We start from the raw sequence: 16,651 nt of genomic DNA, 5'->3' as shown, positions 1-16,651 counted from the left end.
TGATGAAACAATCCCATTGCTAAACAAAATAAAAGTGTTATTGGATAAAGGCCCATGAAATACCAGGTTCCCTAGTACTCTTTCAACTTTTTCCTGGCTTGTCTTCTGTCCCTATCAATTTTTGTGCTTTTCATGTGCTGACAGATCCCACATGTCACTATATATTTGATTACAATGAATGAGATATTCAGCAATAGTACCTGTGGCACAAAAACATTGATTTTTGTATACCCTCAAAATAAAAAAAATCCTCAAATTAGCTGGGAAATAAAAACAGCTAAATTTTACAATTTATAAACACCTAAGAACAGAAGCCTTAATTATCTTAATGTCTACACTGGAGATCGGGGGTGGGGGTTATGTTTTGTTTTGTTTTCAATCAAGTAAAGAAAAGCTCAGAATATGGATTTCATTTCCAGTCTTGAGAGCCACAAATTGGTCTAGGTGAAAAAAAGTCCAAATGCTACCTTGTGTTAATTTTTGAACATTTTTCTGTTTTGAAAATAAGTCCCATAGTAAGCTGTGTAACTTTTTAAGCCAGTGTGCTTTGAAAATGAGCCTCTATATCTAGACAAAGCCATTAAAATGTGTCACAAAATGATTTGATATTGGGTTTTTTTCTAGGATGAGCTCTTATTTTCCCCAGAAGACTAAACTACCAATGAGTGAGAGCTTCTGTCAATTAGCCTTGTTATAGTGGTACAAATAATTTTTGTCTGCTAGAATGAATATGAAGTTATCTCTTTAAAAAAATTGCAGTAATGAGAATGAAAGTATAAGAAAGTCATTGCAATGTTAATTTATTACAGATGATATTTCAGATAATCATTGTTTAGTTTAAACCAATTTTAGGCTAATTTATTCAATGTAATTTTTATTTTAAGAAAATGGTCCAGGATAGAACATGTATATCTGTCTTCTCAACTCAGAAATACAAATGTTGTAACTGGTAACTTTAGACATCTGCTCTTAATTGCTAGATCAAACCAGGTTCAAGATATCTGACTCTCAGTCAAAAGAGGAAAAACTGTTTCAATGTCTTTCCTTTTTTAAAGTTTTCCTTCTAATGAAAATTGTATAGGTTAAGGTCATCACTGGTTTTGCTGTTTACTGATTATATTGACGGTGACCATCAGGAATTTAACAGAAGATTCACCTTTAGAACTCATTTGTTTATAATTGATAAACAGCCAGACTCAGTTTATACTTACACAGTCACAAGTGCACATGTCCACATGGATTAATAAGCAGTTTAAAGTTTCATGGAATCTCCTCTAGTTGTGAATAAAAGTTTTAAAGCATTAATTTGTAGTTGACTCCAGTAAAGTCTTCGCAGTATTAATTTTACAGCTGAAGGCTTGGTATGAGCATCTGCCTGATTTTCTTTGAAACTATGTAGTGTGAATGTTGTTTTCTACAAAGTGGTTTTTCAAAAGAAATTAAATTCTTGTGTCTGCATATATGTCTTCCTTTTCCATTTTGGATTCAGAAGTTTAGTCCAGGCTTCTTTTTCCTGTTTTCTTTTCATTTATTCTTCTGAGGCTATGCTAATCCTCTTAGTGTATAGGAATTATTTTTTTTACTTCCTTTTAGCGTGTCTCAGAATTCAGGACTTTATCTTTTGATCCACGAAAAATCGTAGGATCTCAGATAAAATTCCTTGGTGCTACAATATAGTTTTTAATTTCTATTGTTTTTAGGGCTGCATTTCGATTAAAAATTTTAATCGGGGTCGGGGCATAGCCAGCTGTTTATGGGAGGGGGGCATAAGGATGGACTGGGGAGCATGCATTTCCTCTCCCCCCTCCCCCGCTAGCCACATTAGCTATTATACCTTTGCTGGTGGGAATACCTAAGCCATTCAAAGAAATTCCGAAGCCATTCGAAGAAATTCACTACCAAAGTGCCTCCCTTCCTCTTCGTACTGTCTCAGGAGCAAGGAAGTCAGCAGGGTGCCTCCAGCTGCCAATGCCAGCACTTCTTTAGCATTCTTTTTCTCTCTCTCTCTCTTTGTCATCTGCCTCCCTGTTCCTTCACCCATTCTCTCAAGTGCCCAGGTGCCTTCTCCCATTCTCTCTCTCAGATGCGCCTCCCCTTCCGCCCATGTTCTTTCTCAATTGCTCCCTCGCTCACCCGCACACATGCCATCTCTCCTGGACCGCTGGCAGTTTCATCTCCCCGTTTACATTGTTAAGTTTTCGCCCTGCAGTGGCAGCATATTGAAATGTTGCCTGAGTCTGCACCAGACCTTCTGTTCTGACCTGGTGCCCCCTTCTGAAAACAGGAAGTTGCTTCAGAAGGGGGCGGGACAGGTCAGAAGAAAAGGCCTGGTGCAGGCTGAGGCAGCATTTCAATATGCTGCTGCTGCTGCAGGCAAAGATTTACTGCAAATAACAAGGTATACCGGTAGGGGAAACGAGGAAGAGATGCCAGACCGGACATTCGGCTGGGGGAGGAAGAGAGGGTTAATCATTAACCATGGTTCATTTTTTAAATCACAATTAATGATTGAAAAGTTAATCGTGATGAACATGCAGCCCTAATCATTTTCCTTTTTATTTCAAATATACATAAAATAGAAATCTATAAGCCACTTACTGCAAATACAAGCAAATTCCTCTTATTCAGTAATTTTTAAATTTTTTATGTCACCTAGAGGGGCATAATCGAACGTGAACGCCCATCTCCATGGGCGTCTATTTCCAAGAACGGGTACGTGAAGGGGCGGGACAAACCGTACTTTCGAAAAAAAATGGGCGTACATCTTTTTTCCGAAAATACGGTTTGTGCCAGCCAAATGCATCGGATTTGTGCGGATTTGAGCTGGGCGGTTTCATTTTTCAGTGATAATGGAAAACGAAGGCGCCCAGCTCAAAAACGAACAAATCCAAGGCATTGGGTCGTGGGAGGGGCCAGGATTCATAGTGCACTGGTCCCCCCTCACATGCCAGGACACCAACCAGGCACCCTAGGGGGCACTTTTACAAATTAACAAAAAACAGTAAAAGAGCTCCCAGGTGCACCCTTCCCTTGTGTGCTGAGCTCCCCCAAATCCCCCCAAAACCCACTGCCCACAAGTCTACACCATTATCATAGCCCGAAGGGGGGCACCTACATGTGGGTACAGTGGGTTTTGGAGGGCTCAGCATTAACCAGCACAAGTGTAACAGGTGGGGGGGATGGGCCTGGGTCCACCTGCCTGAAGCCCACTGCACCCACTAAAACTGCTCCAGGGACCTGCATACTGCTGTGATGGAGCTGGGTATGACATTTCTGGCTGGCATACAGGCTGGGAAAAAAGTTTTTAAAGTTGTTTTGTTTTGGTGGGAGGGGGTTAGTGACCACTGGGGGAGTCAGGGGAGGTCATCCCTGATTCCCTCCGGTGGTCATCTGGTCATTTAGGGCACTTTTTTGGGACTTGTTCGTGAAAAAAAAGGGTCCAAAAAAAGTGCCCTAAATTCTCGCTAAAAACGGCTATTTTCCATTATCGGCGAAAGCCGCCCTTTTCTGTTTGTTGGGAGGCAGGGCTAGTGCTGGGCAGACTTATACGGTCTGTGCTGGGGCTGGTGGTTGGGAGGCGGGACTAGTGCTGGGCAGACTTATATGGTCTGTGCCGGGGCTGGTGGTTGGGTGGCGGGGATAGTGCTGGGCAGTCTTATACGGTCTGTGCCAGAGCCGGTGGTGGGAGGCAGGGATAGTGCTGGTCAGACTTATACGGTCTGTGCCAGAGCTGGTGGTGGGAGGCGGGACTGGTAGTTGGGAGGCGGGGATAGTGCTGGGCAGACTTATAGGGTCTGTGCCAGAGCTGGTGGTTGGGAGGCGGGGATAGGGCTGGCCAGACTTATACGGTCTGTGCACTGAAGAGGACTACAAATAAAAAAGTAGTACATATGAATTTATCTTCTTGGGCAGACTGGATGGACCGTGCAGGTCTTTTTCTGCCGTCATCTACTATGTTTGACCGATAACCACGCCCCAGTCACGCCTCCGACACGCCCCAGTCAACTTTGGCCGTTTCCGCGATGGAGTGCAGTTGAAGACGCCAAAATGGGCTTTCGATTATACCGATTTGGTTGCCCATGGGAGAAAGACGCCCATCTCTCGATTTGGGTCGAAATATGGGCGTCTTTCTCTTTCGAAAATAATCTGGCTAGTCTTCTACAGACAGGCTCAAAAATCTCAGTTCCAGTGGCTACTATGTAACTTTGTAAGTCTAAGTGCTTTGAAAATGCGCCTCTTTGTCTTCCTAAAAGAATAAGTAACTGATTTGCATTTACCTCTTCCACTCCACTCGTGGTTTTATAGAAATCTATCATATCTCTCCTCATCCGTGTCTTCTCCAAGAAGCCCTAACCCCTTTTAGTCTTTCCTCATAGGAGAGCTATTTTACCTAACTTACATATACTTATGCTCTTTCCTATCTTCCTATCTTGAATCCATTTTTTAAAATTTGTTTTTCCTGAAGATATTCTTATGGCTATAATTGCCTTTTATATCTCACCATTTATCAATGCAACACTTAGGTCTTTCTTCAAATATATTTATATGGGCTTCCAAGACAGATTGTATTTGTTTACATTTTTTATTTTCTTATAGTTTGTATTTTTTTAATACATACATCATTTTAAACTTCTAATCTTTGCAACTGCTTTTAGTTTTTTTTATATTATATTTATATTATCATTTTATATTAGCTTTTCTTTGTAAAGTTAAAAAGCTGATGCATTCCCTCAACAAATTATGACAGATTTATGGGCTCTTGTACAGAGCGGTGGTAAGTCCAACGTGGTCTTACCGCTTGCTTTTTCAGGACTACCACCAGCCCAACACAGCTGCCGGTGGTAGTCCGTCCCTGAGCATGCGCCATTTCCAGGGAAAAAGAAAGGCCTGGAAATGGCTTGCGTGGCGATAACCCAATGGTAATTGGGCATCGCTGTGTGCTGCCCAATTTAGCACTGGAGCCCTTATCGCCACCTAAGTGGGTGGCGGTAAGGGCTCCCTGTCACATGGCCATGCAGTAAGAGGGCCTAGCTGTAAAAGGGCAGTGGCGCACAGGAAAAATATCCCCCGCCACCAGCGCAGGGTCCTTTTTCCCCGCAGCTTGGTACATTATGCTCACACCTGCCAAGTGACCCCAGCCTTACCTCTTGCACCAAGTTTTGCATTCCACTGAGGAATAGATCTAGGGTAGGTCCTCCTGTCATTGGTTCCAGGATCAGCTGCTACATGATGCAGTCATTTGTGGTGTCTAGAGACTACCTTCCTTGCATATCCTGATGCGACATTAGATACTATCATAGTTGAAATCTCACATTATTATGAGTGCCAATTTTATTTACCTTTTCAACTTATATTTCATTGTCTAATTTTTTTGTCCTGTAGGTGGATAGTAGTATACTCCTGCTGCCATTCTCTTTCACAAATTGATTTTCAATTCTTAGACATTTCAGGATTCCACAATGTATTTTGTTCCCTGAGGACTTCTATCCTGTGTGGCTTACATTTTTTAATATTTTTTTTTATTTGGTTATCAATAGAAATCAAACAAAATAAAACATGGAAAAGAAAATAAGATGATACCTTTTTTATTGGACATAACTTAATACATTTCTTGATTAGCCTTCGAAAGCTAATCAAGAAATGTATTAAGTTTTGTCCAATAAAAAAGGTATCATCTTATTTTCTTTTCCATGTTTTATTTTGTTTGATTTGTATTGATAACCTTAAGAGTGGACTAACACGGCTACCACACTCCTCTACTTTTTTATTTGGCAAATCATGCACAAATCAAACAGCAGACAAAGCGAGCAGCCAGTATTGTGAAAAACCAAGTGTAAATTACAAACAGACCCAAACAGCAAACATACCCCCCTCTCCCCAATAAGTCATTTCATATAGTTTACCCATAGTCAGAATCAGAGAAAACCCCTACATAGAGTTTACACAGAACAGGTTTTTCATTCATGGTATTTCCAATATTTGTTCCAGACTCTAGTAAGCATCATGTTTCTCTTTGATTGTATGAGTTTTTCTATAAGAACAATTTCTACCACCTGGGCAGTTCAATGGTCAAAGGATGGGGTGGTTTTTCAGAAGGTAGCTATAGTGTGATAAGCAGCATCTATCAAGTGCCCAATCAACTTCTGGTCCACCCCAGACAACTCCAGGTCTCACCCATATCTCAGCAATCAATAAAGAGGTGTGAGAATAAAGGACCTCCCCAAAATAGCTTTAATTTAATTTTATTTTTGTTACATTTGTACCCTGCGCTTTCCCATTCATGGCAGGCTCAATGTGGTTTACATGGGGCAATGGAGGGTTAAGTGACTTGCTCAGAGTCACAAGGAGCTGCCTGTGCCTGAAGTGGGAATATCCTATGCCAAAAAAGATGATCCACAACACAGGACTACTATATATGAAATAATGTGCCTTTGACCATCACACCCTCTCCAACAATGATCCAAAATGGCACCAACGTGCATAAAAAGGGGGATCTAAATATGAGATGTAACAGGTGAATTTTTAGCTCCATTCTACGATAGCACATATAGGTGTTCATTTTCAAAGCATATAGACATACAAAGTTACATAGAGGGGCATTTTTGATATGTCTAAGTCCGGCTTTGACATTTTGCACAAAATGTCCAAAATCCGAATAGGAAATAAGGTCATTTTTGAAAAAGAAAACAGGTCTAGACCAAGATGTATTGGGTTTTAGTCCTGGATGTTTTTGTTTTGTTCCTTTACAGCTATAAAACGTCCAAGTGGTAGGCATGCCCTAACCTCGCCTTCAAAATGGCCCTGGCACACCCCCTTGTGATTTGAATGAATTGCATAGATAAATGTCTGCAAAATAGGTTTTGAAAATGCTGTTTTGGACGTTTTGAGAAGAAAAATATCCAAATGGTGCTTTATGACACTTTTTGGTTTTTCTCTTCCAAAAATAAGCCCCGTGGAGGGGCATAATCGAACGGCGCCGGCCATCTTTGGGGCCGGGGCCGTAAATGGGTGGATCCAACCGTATTTTTGAAAAAGATGGCCGGCCATCTTTTTTTTCGCTAATACAGTTGGGCCTGGCCAAATGTCAGAGTTCACCGGGTTTGAGATGGCCGGCATCAGTTTTCAGCCATAATGGAAAATAATGCCGGCGATCTCAAACCCAGCGAAATCCAAGGCATTTGGTCATGGGAGGAGCCAGCATTTGTAGTGCACTGGCCCCCCTCACATGCCAGGACACCAACCGGGCACCCTAGCTTAAAAATAAAAATAGCTCCCAGGTGCATAGCTCCCTTCCCTTGGGTGCTGAGCCCTCCAAAATCCCCCCAAACCCCACTTCCCACAACTCTACACCATTACCATAGCCCTAAGGGGTGAAGGGGGCACCTACATGTGGGTACAGTGGGTTTTGGAGGGTTCCCATTTGCCACCACAAGTGTAACAGGTAGGGGGGTGGGCCTTGGTCCACCTGTCTGAAGTGCACTGCACCCACTAAAAACTGCTCCAGGGACTTGCATACTGCTAATTTTTGTTTTTTTGGGTGGGAGGGGGTTGGTGACCACTGGGAGAGTAAAGGGAGGTCATCCCCGATACCCTCTGGTGGTCATTTGGGGGCTCCTTTTTGAAGCTTGGTCATGAAAAAAAAGGGACCAAGTACAGCCGGCGAAATGCTCTATAAACCTGGCTTCTTTTTTCATTATTGGGCGAAGCCAGCCATCTCATGAGCACGCCCCCACTACCCTACCGACACGCCCCCTTGATGTTTCGCTGGCTCCGTGATGGAAAGCAGTTGAACCCGGCCAAAATCAGCTTTTGATTATACCGATTTGGTCGGGTTCAGGAGATCGCTGGCGATCTCCCGATTTATGGCGATCACTTTCGAAAATGAGCTCCAGCTCCGTGATGGAAAGCAGTTGAACCCGGCCAAAATCAGCTTTTGATTATACCGATTTTGCCGGGTTCAGGAGATCGCTGGCCATCTCCCGATTTATGGCGATCACTTTCGAAAATGAGCTGGATAGTAACCTATGTAACTGTGTCCATCTGTGCATTTTGAAAATGAGCCTCACTGCCTCACAATCTGACACATCTCAAGCAGTAGATAAGTCAATGTTCCACTTGTCTATAAAGGTGTAGGTGACATAAGAGCTCATTTTCAAAAGAGAAAAACATCCAAAAAGTGGCATAAATCTGCATTTGGACGTTTTTCTCACAAAAATGTCAAAATTGGTATTTTCAAAACCAATGTTTATATGTTTTTCTATGAAGTCCATCAGAAGTGCATTCAGATCACAAGGGTGGCATGTCGAGCATGTTAAGGGTGAGATCTGGGTGTTCCTTACACATGGATGTTTTTTTAGCCATGATGGACCAAAACAAAACCATCCAGGGGTAAAACTGAGATGCTTTGAGCTAGACCTGTTTTTATAACAAATAAGGCACAAAAAGGTGCCCTAACTGACCAAATGACCACTGGATGGAATCAGGGATGACCTCCCCTTACTTTTCCTGTGGTCACTAACCCCCTCCCACCCCCAAAATGTAATTAAAAACATAACTTGCAAGCCTCAGTTGTTATACTCAGGTCCATTAGAACAGAATGCAGGTCCCTGGAGTAGTCTAGTGGTGGGTGCAGTGCACTGCAGACAGGTGAACCCAGGCTCATACCTCCCCCTTACCTGTTACATTTGTGGAGGAAACTTTGAGCCCTCCAAAACTCACCAGAAACCCTCTGTACCCACATATAGGTGCCCCTTCACCTGTAAGGGCTATCATAGTGGTGTACAGTTGGGGGTAGTAGGTTTTGGGGGGCTCAGCAGAGAAGGTAAGGGAGCAATGGTGAGATGTGTACCTGGGAGCATTTTATGAAGTCCACTGCAGTGCCCCCTAGGGTGCTCTATTGCTTTTCTGGGATGTCGGGGGGGGGGGGGGGGGGGTCAGTCTACTAAAAATGCTGGCTCCTCCTACATCCTAATAGCTTGAGTTTGTGTGTTTTGCACTTGGACTTTTTGTTTTTTTCCAAAAATGGACCAAAAAACAAAACATCCAAATCACAAAACCTTGTTCAAAACAATATTTTTTAAAAAAAAGATGTTTTTCTTTTTTGAAAATGACCTTTCCTATTCAGATTTTGGAAGTTGCAAAATGTCCAGTCAGACTTACACTTCATATTGAAAATGCCCCTCCACGTATATTAGTGAAAAGACCTGTGTACATCACAACTCCACCCAAACTATGTCTCTTAAGAATACTTACACATGTATCTCATGGTACGCCTACATTTGATCTATGTATACCTATATAAAATATGCTGTGCATGCAGAAAATGCTGTATAAAATTTATCTCCAGTGTGCCAAACCTCCACTAGTTTGGTCTGCTCTGTCATTTTGATATCATTTGCACCTATCATAATGTTCATTAATTACTTGTTACCAATGGGATGGTGTTGGTGTCCAGCCCCTTGGGGGTGGAGGGGAAAGCTTCCTCAAGGTCCAGTTTCTGCACTGTTCCTTGGCATTCTCATTCTGAGCCGTCCAATGGGTCTAGTCCGAGGCAAGTGAGAACTCAGAGGACTGTTTTCCTGAATCTGAGTCTGATCATTCAAACAGACAACCAGGTTGCAGTGTACTACATTGATAAGCAGGAAGGAACAGGTTCATATCTCTTGTGTCAAGAAGCATTTGGTGTGGACCTGGGCCTCCTGTCATGGGATGCTTCTCAGAGCTACTTACCTAGCCTGGAAATGCAACAGTCTGGCAGACAATCTGAGCAGGGTGATGTAACCTCATGAGTGGTCCCTCAACACGGACATAGCCCAGAAAATCTTCTAAGTGTGGCACTCCCCCAGTGGCTGTCTTCACCACTCATCTCAACAACAAGGTGCCTCACTACTGCTCCAGACTAACACCACATGGCAGACTAACTTCAGATGACTTTCCCCTTCATAGCAAACACTTTGTTGAAGCTCAAATGGGAGAAAGGGGCCCATGATTCTCTAATCCCTCTCCTTCTGCAGCTCACGTCTGGAAATCCATGGAGGCTGGTATGCATTCTGGTCCTTATCACCTAGAAAAAGGGATTGCTTCTCCATCCCAACCTCCAGACCTTGGCCCTCCCAGCTTGGAAGTTGAGAGAGAGTGTCTCCAGAATCCTGCTTGCTTCCTGAAAAGATTCCATTTAGAGGTCATATAAATTTCAATTGGAAAAGGTTTGCCATCAGGTGTGAGGACAATTGGCTAGATCAGTGGTGTGCTTGTAAATTTTTAACAACAGGCTCTCTCCCCGGTCCACCTCGGCCCCCCCCCCCCGTCCACCTCGGTGCCCCCCATCCACCTCTGCGCCCCCCCCCGTCCACCTCTGCGCCCCCCCCCCCCACAAAATTGCAGAGCTGGCTATACCCGGGGGGGGGAGGCAGCGGCCAACACATTACTCTCTCCAGCAAAAAAAAATTAAATGATCCCAGGTTCCAATCTAATTCATGTTTAATATGGGATAAAATGCCATAAATAAGTAAATAAACATAAACTTTTAACGTTCAGCACCTGATTCTCAAAGTGGACATATTCCAAACACTATAATGAAAATAAAATTATTTTTTTTCTACCTTTGGTGACTTTGTTTCTCTGATCATGCTGGTCCAGTATCTGATTCTGCTGCTCTCTATCTGTTCCCTTGACTCCGTTTCCAGGGCTTCCTTTCCATGTATTTCTTTTCTTTCCTCCTTTCTTCTTCATTTCTGGTCCTCCGCATACTTGACTGTACAGTGGATCCAGCTTCTGACTATTTTCTCCATTCATGTGCAGTTTCTCTCCTCACTTCCTTTTCCCTCATCTAATCTCCTTCCTCTATCTTCCCCTCCATGTCCAGCATTTCTTCTCTCTCCCTTCCCTCCCCTCCATCCATGTCCAGAATTTCTCTTGCTCTCCCTGCCATCCATGTCCTAAAACTCTCCTCTCTCCTCTGCCTCTCTCTATCCACCCATACCCAGCAATTCTCTTCTCTCCCCTGCCCCCTCTGCCCATCCATGCCCAGCAATTCTCTCCCCTGCTTCCCTCTGCCCATCCATGCCCAGCAATTCTCTCCTCTGCCCATCCATGCTCAGCAATTCTCTCCCCTGCCCCCTCTGCCCATCCATGCCCAGCAATTCTCTCCTCTGCCCATCCATGCCCAGCAATTATCTCCCCTGCTTCCCTCTGCCTATCCATGCCCAGCAATTCTCTCCCCTGCCTCCCTCTGCCCATCCATGCCCAGAAATTCTCTCCCCTGGCCCCCTCTGCCCATCCATGCCAAGAAATTATCTCCCCTGCCTCCCTCTGCCCATCCATGCCCAGCAATTCTCTCCCCTGGCCCCCTCTGCCCATCCATGCCCAGAAATTCTCTCCCCTGCCTCCCTCTGCCCATCCATGCCCAGCAATTCTCTCCCCTGGCCCCCTCTGCCCATCCATGCCCAGAAATTCTCTCCCCTGCCCATCCATGCCCAGCAATTCTCTCCCCTGCCTCCCTTTGCCCATCCATGCCCAGCAGTTCTCCTCCCTCCCCTGCCCTCCCGCTCCCATCCAGGTCTAGTGATGTCCTTCGCCCCCCCCCCCATCCTCCCCTCCCGCTCCCATCCATGTGTAGCGATGTCCTTCGCCCCCCCATCCTCCCCTGCCGCTCCCATCCGTCAGTTTCAAATACCTGCCTCGAAGCGCCGCCTTATTTAAAGCCCTGCTGCCTGTCTCCAGCTGCCTTTCCTGCTTGCTTCTCAGGCGTTCGGTTCGTGCCCTTAGTCCCACCGCGGGAAAAGGAAATGACGTCAGAATGACGTCAGAAGGCGGGACTAAGGGCGCGAAGAACCGAACTCCTGAGAAGCAAGCAGGGAAGGCAGCTGGAGACGGGCAGCAGGGCTTTAAATAAGGCGGTGCTTCGAGGCAGGTAATTGAACTGACGGATGGGAGCGGCAGGGGAGGATGGGGGGGGCGAAGGACATCACTAGACATGGATGGGAGCGGGAGGGGAGGTAAGCATGGCACCCTCCTGCCATGCTTACCTTGTGCAATGGAGCCGGCTCGCCCTGTACAACAACCGGCTCGCAAGAGCTGTCAAAATTTAACAAGCGGCTCTTGCGAGCCGGTGCGAGCCGGCTCCAGCACACCACTGGGCTAGATCATTTTGAAATGGTAAATTGACTAAGAATAACATAACCAGGAGCCATACCATAAAGTATCTTATGAACAAACACACATAAGTTACAGATTACCCTTGCTCTAATACGTAACCAATGCAGAGATTGCAGTAGAAGTGTAACATGATCATATCACAATGATCTAAAGATCATGTGTGCAGTAGCATTTTGTGCTGTTTGCACCTCTCTGACAATCCAGGATATGACAACTTCAAGGCCTTGATGTATATATAGGAGTAGCCTAGTGGTTAGTGCAGTGGACTTTGATCCTGGGTAACTGAGTTCAATTCCCACTGCAGCTCCTTGTGACTCTGGGCAAGTCACTTAACCCTCCATTGCTCCTGGTATAAAATAAGTACCTGAATATATGTAAACTGCTTTGAATGTAGTTGCAAAAACTTCAGAAAGGTGGTATATCAAGTCCCAGTTCCCTTTCCCCTATATATCTCTCTATATAAAACGTATCTTCAATGTTCTACTGAAGCCTCCACAAGTCCCAATGTTCTAACTGCATGGTGGTGAAACCACAATTTGCCCATAAGCGGTTGCCCTGCCCTCGCGTCAAACGTGATGACGTAGAGGGCGGAGCAAATACACTCAACAAATCATATCGCCCACAAAAATGTCACATCAAACACAATGCCAATGCGAAAGACCTGCAGAACAGGGAGGACTAACATCAGCCCGCTCCCAAATCACAACGGAGCACAGACACTAGGGAGAAAGCGAAGAAGCAAGCCAGCCTGAAAGTGAAAATGAGGGAGGCAGCGAGCAAACCTGAACGTGAGAGGTAGCGACGGAGGCAGGCAGCGTGAATGATGGAGGGAGGGAGGGAGGCAGGCAGCAGGAACGTGGCAGAGGGAGGCAGGGAGCCAGCTTGAACATGGCAGAGGGAGGGAGTGAACGCAAAAGACCTGCAGCACAGGGAGGACTAACATCGGCCCGCCCCCGCATCACAACAGAGCACTGACACTACGGAGAAAGCGAAGAAGCAAGTCAGCCTGAACGTGAGAATGAGGGAGGCTGCGAGCAAGCCTGAACGTGAGAGGTAGGGATGGAGGCAGGCAGCGTGCACAACGGAGGGAGGGAGGCAAGCAGCTTGAACGTGACAGAGGGAGGCAGGGAGCCAGCTTGAACATGACAAAAGATGAAGGGAGGGCGGGCCATGAGCCAGAAAGGCTGCGGGAGGGGGGCCCACAACCCTGAAGCTGGGAGAGGGGGAGGAGGGGAGGAAACAGGAGAGGGGGATGGGAAAAAAGGAGGGGAGGGAAGACAGGGGGGAGGTGGAAGTAGGGCGGGAGATGAAGGGGGGCCCCTGCCACACACTCTCACACACACAGCCTCACTCTATGTCACACACACACACACTCTCGCACATTCACTCTGTCTCTCTCTCACACACAGTCACTGTCACACACAGTCTCTCAAACATACACACTACGATGACAACCTTGCTAGCACCCATTTCATTGGACTCAGAAACAGGCCTTCTTTATTAGTATATATATAATAAGGGTCTATCTTCTTAAAGGTATATATATAGTAGGATATCATATACCTAAATAGATTTAGATTTATTATTTTTAGCCCGCCCTTATCCAGGTCAGGTTACAGTAAAACATTCATAAAAATACAATAAACAAATACAGAAAATCAAAGAACTCAAAACAGATTAGAATGATAAAAGGCCTTAAACAATCCACAATTTAATATGAACATTAATTTATGTAAGTTTCCATATACAAGTGCCAGTACTTATATGCAAGAGTTCCCTTAGTGGTTAGAGCACTGGACTGACAATCAGGGAAGCCTGGGTCAAATCCTGCTGCTGCTTCTTGTGATCTTGGGCAACTCACTTAGGGGCCCTTTTACAAAGTGGTGGTAAGCCCACAGTAGTCTTACGGCATATCAATCGGCAGCTACCGCTGTCCCAACACAGGCAACAGTGGTAGTTCCACCCCCAGCGTGCGGCATTTCCGGTACTAGTGGAAGTATTCCAAAAATATTTCTGCAGGCACTAACCCTTTGGTAATCGGCCAGTTTCACACACTACTCGGTTACCACTGGGTTAGTGCGGGAGCCCTTACCTCCACCTCAATGGGTATCGGTAGGTGCTCCCCCCCCCCCCCCCCCGACATGGCCACATGGTAGCTAAAATCTTACTATATAACCTTCAGCCTTTTTACCCACTGCGGTAACAAGGGCCTCAGCAAGTGGCAAAAACAGCCCCTGCTACTAACACAGGGCCCCTTTTACCCCAGATTGATAAAATGGCCCTTTAACCTTCCATTGCCTCAAGTACAAACTTAGGGGTCATTTTACTAAGGTACACTAATGGATTTAGCGCATACTAAATGCCGTGCAGTCTACTGTATATAAGTTTAACTGACAATTCTTAAATAATATGGGTTGTATCATGGACTTGTAAGAACCAGACTGATTTGAGATTTTGTTATATGTAATTGTTTGTATATTGTGGTATTTTTTTTAAATTATGTGTGTTATGTGATTTGAGGTAATGTGGAATATAAATATTTGTAAATAAATAAATACCTATGGGCTACATGGAACTTAACACACACTAATTATTTAGTGCATCTTAGTAAAAGGACCCCTTAGAGTACTCCCATTGTGAAATGAAAAATACTTACATAAATTTTTGGCCTACCTATGCCCAAAACACATTCCCTTGTAAACTCTGCATCCCAACTATCTACACATGTAGATTGTAGCTTTCCAAAATTGACACTTACCCATGTAGCCCATCTATGCATGTAAATACTGTTATTTACATGTGTAGATGCTTCTGAAATGAACTTGTATGTTATACACTTACCCCCGGATTCTATATAGCGTGTCCAGAGATCCGCGCCAAAATCGAGGCATATTCTATAATAGAATGCCTAGCTTAATTGGCTTAACAAGCTAATCAGCATTGATAACAGCACTTAACAAGCAATAATAAGTACTAATTGGTAATAATTAGAATTTATGTGTCACAACTCACTAAGCATATCCTGTAATGAACTGTGCCTAAATTCTATTGCGCACAGTTTAAAAGGGGCAGGGCAATGGGCATTTCGTGGGCATTCCAAAATTTACATGCATAGTTATAGAATATGGCCCAGTGCATGTAAATCTACATGCAGAGATTTATGCCATGTTTTCATTGGTGTAAATGGAGGCACATATTTATTTCATTTATTTATTATTAGGATTTATTTACCGCATTTTTGAAAGAATTCACTCAAGGCGGTGTACAGTAAGAATAGATCAAACATGAGCAATAGGCAATTAGAGCAGTAAAAATATTCGAACAACAATGCAAAGTATGGCATGGTATACTACTTGCAATGACAACACAATATGTACTAGAACATTATAATTGGTAGTGAAGGGTAAGGCAAAGTTGTAACATATAGATGAGTAAGAAAGTAGGAAGAATTAGAAAGTAAGGTGATTGATTTGAAGAAAGTTGCACGTGAGGTCAAAGAGATGGTTAAATATTATCTCAGCTAGGATAGGAGTGGATAAACATGTCCCACTTCAGTATGTGCATCCCGAGTCAATCCTTGTGTGTGTGAGTGAGACTAACAAGTTAGTTACTTCTTCCATTAAAGGCTTGGTTGAAGAGTTAAGCTTTCACCTGCTTCCTGAAGTAGAGATAGTCTTGTGTTAAGCACAGCTTTTCAGGCAATGCATTCCAGAGTGTGGGGGCTACTCCGGAGAAGGGTGTAGTTAGTGAAAGTCCTTGGAAGGACCTTAGTGTCCTTGGCGGTGTGTGGAGGATCCTCCTATTCTTCAGATACTCGGGACCATTTCCTTTCAGGGCCTTGAAGATCAGACATAGAGTTTTAAATTTAGCCCTGTATTGTACTGGAAGCCAATGAAGTTCTTGCAAAAATGGTGTGATGAGGTCACATCGCTTGCTGCTGCATTCTGAATCAACTGGAGCTGGTGCAGGCCCTTTGTAGTCAGACCATTGTATAGTGCACTGCAGTTTTAGGCACTGGGATATCAACTGAGCTTATTCTATATACCGCACCTAAATTTAGGCACTGCTTATAGAATAATTCTGCTTAGGCAGAAATGTTTACCGCGTGGGTTTTTGGCACCTTATATAGAATCTGGCCCTTAGTGAATCCATGCTAAGAAATTTGTACTCTGTTTTCTTAGTTTCCATGAACTAGTTTGTGTCCCTTTCTGGAAAGAAAAGTGCTATGCAAATATGAAAAGTCGTGTTATTTGGTTTTGATAATGCAACCCTCCCAAGGTTTATAGTCTACTACAAGAGTGACTTTAGACTCATGAGATTAATATTCAATCACATGAGGAATGAACAATTTGAAATGTGTAATTTAGATGATTTAAAACCATATGTATATTCAAAGATGGTGCCACTGAATATCCACATACAACTTAAAATGTCTAAGTTGAATGTTTCAGTTATACCTGCTATTTATGCCAGTCACCTAGATGAACAGCTTGCA

The sequence above is a fragment of the Microcaecilia unicolor genome, chromosome 7 (genome assembly GCF_901765095.1).
Source record: "Microcaecilia unicolor chromosome 7, aMicUni1.1, whole genome shotgun sequence".
In the NCBI taxonomy this organism is placed as follows: domain Eukaryota; kingdom Metazoa; phylum Chordata; class Amphibia; order Gymnophiona; family Siphonopidae; genus Microcaecilia; species Microcaecilia unicolor.
This window is presented reverse-complemented; position numbering follows the sequence as displayed.